At 43.3% G+C, this 6,550-nt stretch overlaps 1 pseudogene; it reads left to right on the forward strand.

The window, feature by feature from the left end:
• The first annotated feature begins 1,264 nt into the window (after positions 1 to 1,264).
• Positions 1,265 to 6,229, forward strand: LOC115110256 (neurogenic differentiation factor 2-like; annotated as a pseudogene).
• Positions 6,230 to 6,550: the final 321 nt, after the last annotated feature.

Raw genomic sequence — 6,550 nt, forward strand, 5'->3', positions numbered from 1 at the left:
ATCCTCTCTCTCAGCCCGTCAGGGACTGGATGGGACACATTATCGAACGTGCAGAATCATGACCTCCGTAGCCACAGCTGTTGCCACACTACTGCTGACCCCACAGGTGACCCTCCCCTGGTGGGTGTCTAACTGGGATCTCTGGGAAGTTGGAGGAGAACCTGGTCCAAGGACATGAACCCATGGTGCTATTTTCTTGCTTCAAAATGTCCCTTTTCCCACCTCTCAATGGTGTGTCATTGCTGTGCCAATGGACAGACACATGCATGCCAACTTGGACCTGATGGTCACAGAGCTCGTTTTCCAGATTAAATTCACTAATGCCTGCCTAATGGTGAGATATTGGAGTTGGAACTTGGAATAGAGATAACTCAGAGATACCAATGACACAAGAAGTGGGGAAGAGAAAAGCAGGAATTCGCAGGCTTGCACCTCTCTTATTTATAACGCCATTGATTTGGTTAGTTTGCCAACGCTCCTCCCACTCTGGGCAACCGCACAGATGCCAGCTACAACCAACCCCTGGCCCCCTCCCTCACCGATCCCCGCCCTTATCCTGTCCCTGGTGGGGTCGCACACCTGGGCCCCATCGTTGTTGCTGTGCAGGAGGACTGGAGCTCGCTCGACCCCCAGGCCACCCTCAGCGTCTCACTCTGAAAACACCAGCGCTCAAACAACCTCGTCATCCCTCCTACCCTTGCTCACGTCTAATCTCCGATCTCGTCTCACGAGGACCTATAAATAACAAAAAATCAATAGGGTCTCAATAGCCTGTCTGTCTGTCTGTCTTTATTGAAGATGAGTGTCATTGATCATTCTGCCAGTAGAATCTTGGATTATTTCCCCCCATGAATAGATCACTATAATGCCATTCAATTAGGTAAATAAATAGATGAACAATATCGCCTTCTGTTCCTAGGTCTGCAAATGCACCCCAACCCCCTCTCCTTGAGCACCGTTGTTTTATGCATGCTATCGTTTAACTTAACCCTTAGGTTAAATGTACAAAAATAAAAAATAAAGGCAAATACACTAATAATATCCGTTGTCTACAACAAACATTTTTGTTCGCCCACTTTTCTGTTTCCTCTCTTTCACTCGTATTGCCTCCGTCTCAGTTTCTCTCTTTTTCTGGCTGTGTGAGCGCGAGCGCAGTGACAGATGGCGGGGCCCTCTTCCCTCGGGAAGACAATCTCTCCGAATGCGGGCGCATGTCAATCACCGGCTCTCATGTGACGGTTCTTGCCAGTGACGTGCCAACCATATGGCCTGGCATCATAGCTGGTATGTAACCCTGCCTGGTAGCAATGCCACAGTCTCAGAGCGCGCGCGCGGATAGCACACTGAAAGCACCCTGCCGCACCTATAGGAGCGTTTGCTCGCGGTCCCAGAAGATGGTCTGAACTCACGCGCTTTCCACCCCTTCAAGAGCTCCCGCTGAGGTAAGTTGGAGTGTAAACAAATCGACGAGTGACCTTCCCAATATGGAAAGTAATTAATTTAATAAATAGAGATTAATAATGCAAGGTTAATTCGTGACCGTTTTTTTTGGTGGATGTTTGTGCCTCCTGTAAAAGTCTGTTTTGAGTTCACTCAGCTATATGCCATTTTTGAACATTTGGATTATGGTGTAGCTCTGGTTCTTCGTTTGGCACGATGTTATGCTCCATTTGTCCTTCAACTTTTAACAGCGCGGACCTCCATTCTGTGTGTTAATTATAGGCTAGGAGTGCAATATAGTATTCCATGCTTATTTTGTTCAGAAAACAGCAATACACAAAGACAAGCTCTAGTTTGCCGTCTATCTCTGCGGACAATCGAAAAAATTGCAACAATCTTCCTCCTGAATTTAATTAATTTCTATAGTCAGACAGTATAAGGCATTAATTTGATTAGTGAAAAATACCAAATAAAACCTGTTTCCATGGACCCATGGAAACAGAGAGATGAAGAGAAAGAGAGATACATAGGTAGAGAGAGGAGAGGCAGAAATATTCTTCACCGTCAGCTAATTATTTCTGCATCTTATGGCTGAGAGAGAAGATTTATCGATGATTTTATCTGAGTGTTCATCTTGGAGAAAAGGAAAGGGTGGGTGGGGCGTTATTGAAAGTGAATGTACAGTAGGCTAATACGGACATTATTTATTTGTAGTTTTATCATCCATAATTATTCTATCAACAGCACAACCTTTTACATTCCAAATACATCGATATCTCCCCTAAATCACGCAAGCACAGGCCATGCAAGAGGAGATTCTTGTTGCAACTTAAAGAAAATACAAATCTGTTTTCTGAAATGCATTTTTGATATATATTTAACGACTGCTAAAAGGATACAAGCAATTTCCATCTGTAATTGCAAACCTTTCCAACTAAAAGTGGTTTAGAATCGCTCAGTCGTGCATACTGAATTATGTGTGAAATATTTTTCTGGTAAGGTAGTCTACATGGTCTGTTAATTAAACGTTTTTTTTTTGTTTTTTAAATGAGCAAATCTCCTGAGCCTGAAATTTCCAAACGAGATTTTGCCTCTGGCACACCCTCTAGATAATTAGCACCGTATTCCTCCTGGTTGACTTTGGGTCCACACAACATCACGTAGCCCAACCACAGTTCTCCAGCCTACCAGAGATACAAGAGATTTACAGTGATTTAGGGTGACAATTATGTTACTGGTTTGAGATGGTTTAAACTGTCCATCTATCATATCTTCGCACTGGCTATTTACATTCAAAATAATAATTGATCATTGGTGGTAATTGATGCCATTTTCAAAAAGGCCTGGCTCAATCAACTTCGCATTTTTGAATTAGAATATTTGGATGATATTCTAATTGGCGTTTGGGTAAGATATTTACACATTAAATCGTTATTGAGTGTCATAATAACAATGTACATTATTATTCATATTATTATTATTAGAATGATTTATTGGCAATCAAAATGGATCTTTGTGGATAATATTAACCCATTTTATCCTATATGGCTCTCTGGTAGGATATAAGGTTGAGCGTGATAAGACGACAGCGGCTCTGCAGGTGTGGTAGAAGTCAACTCAATGTCACATTTGACAAAAAATACGATACTATTAATTCAAATAACTTGCGATATCCACACACAATATTTTGTTATCTTCTGACACGATGATCAACACCGAGGTAGAGACACTGTACATATCCTCCTGCCATGCTTTTTTGTGGAGGTGGGTAGTGCGGTGGAATAGTGCTGGAATGTAGCCAGAAGTATGTGGGCGTCGGGGGGGGGTGAAAGTAGGGGCACGTTGCTTCACAGCGCGCCACACGGGTCTGTAATGTGGCCTCTGCTGTTGAGACCCGCTGCGCGAGGGCAAGGGGAGCACATGGACGACAGCAGGGAATTAAATAGGGGACCGGTTGGGCGATAGACTCGGGTGTTCACTGAAATGTTTCCGATGGCATGCTGTTTTAGTTCCTCCCAACACGTATAATTTCAGTCGTATTAGGCTATTCATGTCCTCTGCCTTTATCATGAAGAGATATTAATCCACATTTGAGTATTATCCCATTGTTGTTGAATGCATTTCATTACATTCTTCTTTTTACCTTTAGCCCTTTTCTGATTTGAAATGTCCTCACACAACGTCCTTTATTTCTTTCAGTGCCGCAATGTTGACTAGGCTGTTCAGTGACCCGTCGCTGCTTCCCGACATGCATAAGTATTCGGCCTGGGCAGAGGACAGCGAGAGCGAGGACTCGAAGACCAAGGATGATGAAGATCACTGCCGCGTGGGCGATGACGACATGGATGTCCCGGACCTGAGAAGCAGCCGGGCACATTCTGAGATCGGCGGTGAAGACGAGGACGACGACGAGGCGGATGAGGACGAAGGAGAGGACGGTGCAGAGGGGGACGGGCCCAAAAAACGGGGCCCTAAGAAGCGTAAAATGACACCTGCCCGTATCGAGCGCTCCAAGTTGCGTCGTCAGAAGGCAAACTCACGGGAGAGGACGCGCATGCACGATCTGAACTCTGCGCTCGACAATCTGCGCAAAGTCGTGCCCTGTTACTCCAAAACGCAAAAGCTCTCCAAAATCGAGACTCTCCGTTTGGCCAAGAACTATATCTGGGCCCTCTCTGAGATCCTGCGCTCCGGGAAGAAGCCTGATATTGTGTCCTACGTGCAGACGCTGTGTAAAGGATTGTCCCAACCCACGACCAACCTGGTTGCGGGTTGTCTGCAGCTCAACTCCCGAAACTTCCTAACGGAGCAGTGTCCGGAGGGGGGACGCTATCCCAGCTCCAACTCCTTCTCCATGCATCCTTACCCCTACCAGTGCTCCCGCCTCTCCAGCCCTCAGTATCAGTCTGGTTCCAGCTCGCATCCCTTACGGACACAAGGGTACTGCTCAGCCTACGATTCACTGTACGGTGGCAGTGGATCTCCAGAATACAACAGCCCAGAGTATGAGGGGCCCATCTCCCCTCCCGTGTGCATCAATGGAAACTTTTCTCTGAAGCACCAGGGCACTACGTCCCCCGAGGTAGCCGAGAAAGGCTATCATTACTCTATGCATTACTCCGGCCTGGCCGGCTCTCGCCCCACTGCTGGCCACATATACGGTTCTTCAGGTGTGCGGAGCAGCATCCACTCTGAAAACGTATCGCCTTACCACGACATGCACCTGCACCACGAAAGGGCCCCCGTCCCCGTATACGATGAACTCAATGCGTTTTTCCACAACTGAAACGGCAGTAATATTGCCATGCGTGGGAGTCTTCTTGCAATCAACAATCAATTAGTTGCCCACCTTTGGCAAGGAGCGTGCACGGTCACCCCCCAGCCCCTACCCTAATACTTAGTCTCAAAGGACTATGACACCAGACACTGATCATTGCGGAAACAGCGTTTTATTTATTGTTTTTCTATGTCCTTTTATATAATTGTATTTATTTTGTTTCTATTCTGTGACGATGGGATGCTGTGAAAATGTCGCATTTGAAATGGAATGTGTACAGATTTGACGGTGATTGACGTATGGGTTATTATTGAAATGGCTAGTTAAACAGAGTTCAAATGCAACCGCATAGTTTATAACATTGTAACAACCGATGATGCTGTAACTAATTTGGAAATAATAGCCTAATATGAAAATAGAGGATTCAATTAAGAAGCAAGCAGTGCACTTAAAAGCAAGCATGTCGCAGAGATAGGAAGATATATATTTTTTAAATGTCGGCAATTGGCAACAGCTATGTCAGAACATTAAACACATTTCACATCTATGCAAGAAATAGCCTACGCCAAACGAGTATACAAGGACCAACTATAGGCTACATCTAAAATAGTGTACATTAAATCATTCATTTAAATATTCTCAACAATATACTTTCATTGCTTCTCAGCCCCTATTCTGACTTACCATAACACACACGGTGGGGAATTGCTTGACGTCTATTTTAGCTATTGAGGGACATGGATTCAAGTCACCATAAATGACACAGAGAATACAATTGTCGATCCCTAGAATATCACCAATGGATAAGGAAAGGAAAAGCAAACACTACTTGGCAGAGTAGGCCTATAAGGCTAAAGCCAACATTTTAAATGAACGATTCTAAAGAAGCAGATATGGGCTCATGCTACCGGTTCCGGCTGGTCAAGTCCTTCTAATATGCAAACGATTCGATGGTGTTTACGTTCATTAGATGAGGCTACCTTTAATGGATTTGCAAGTTTGCACTAGATTTTAGATTGCATTCAAATGCAATCGAAAATGGTTTAATGTAAGCCAATAGCCTTTGCCTTTATACATCTACTGGCCTTTATACATCTACAATCCTGTCAGTGACTGGACGGAAAATGGGACAGGCCGACATTAAAATATGCTAAACACAATATTTCATGTCATGCCACAGGAACAAATATGGCAAGTCAAGTAACTTTCTAAATCAATCGAGCACATTGACTTGTTGAATAGGACTATTTCTAAAAGTGTAAGGGCCAGGATTTAGCACTCAATTTCGAAATAGCTATATCAGAAGGTCGATATATTGCACTGAAATAACATGATTATTACTATTATTGTTATTATTATTTACAAACAGTTTTATTTCATGCATAATTTTGCCTATAATAACTCATCAATGCAAATATTTCCACTAAGGGTCCCCAGAGTCGTCAACATGTGTTGCATTTTTCATTGAAAGTGAAAGTTGAAACTTTGTATTTAAACAATGTGTGTGTGGTAAAATAAAATGATAATACATGAACTTGCGCTACATCATTTCATTTTAAACATTTCATTTTAAACCTATATCCAAGTTCTGTAAACGTGATCTTTTCTCTTTGAATTTGATCCATTACATAGTGTAAAACAAGTATATTCTGGCTAGCAGGTTAAATGATCAGCATAATAATCAACTACGTAAGGACTGTATTATATTCTTCCTGTGATTATTCTTATCATTGGAAAGGCTCTATGAAAAGATGACGCAGTGTGGCCTGGAAAAGAATGGGGTTTACTATTTAACATCCCCATATCGCTCATGCTTTCGGTAAGTGCGTTGAC

This window comes from Oncorhynchus nerka, linkage group LG26, assembly GCF_034236695.1.
Source record: "Oncorhynchus nerka isolate Pitt River linkage group LG26, Oner_Uvic_2.0, whole genome shotgun sequence".
Taxonomy (NCBI): domain Eukaryota; kingdom Metazoa; phylum Chordata; class Actinopteri; order Salmoniformes; family Salmonidae; genus Oncorhynchus; species Oncorhynchus nerka.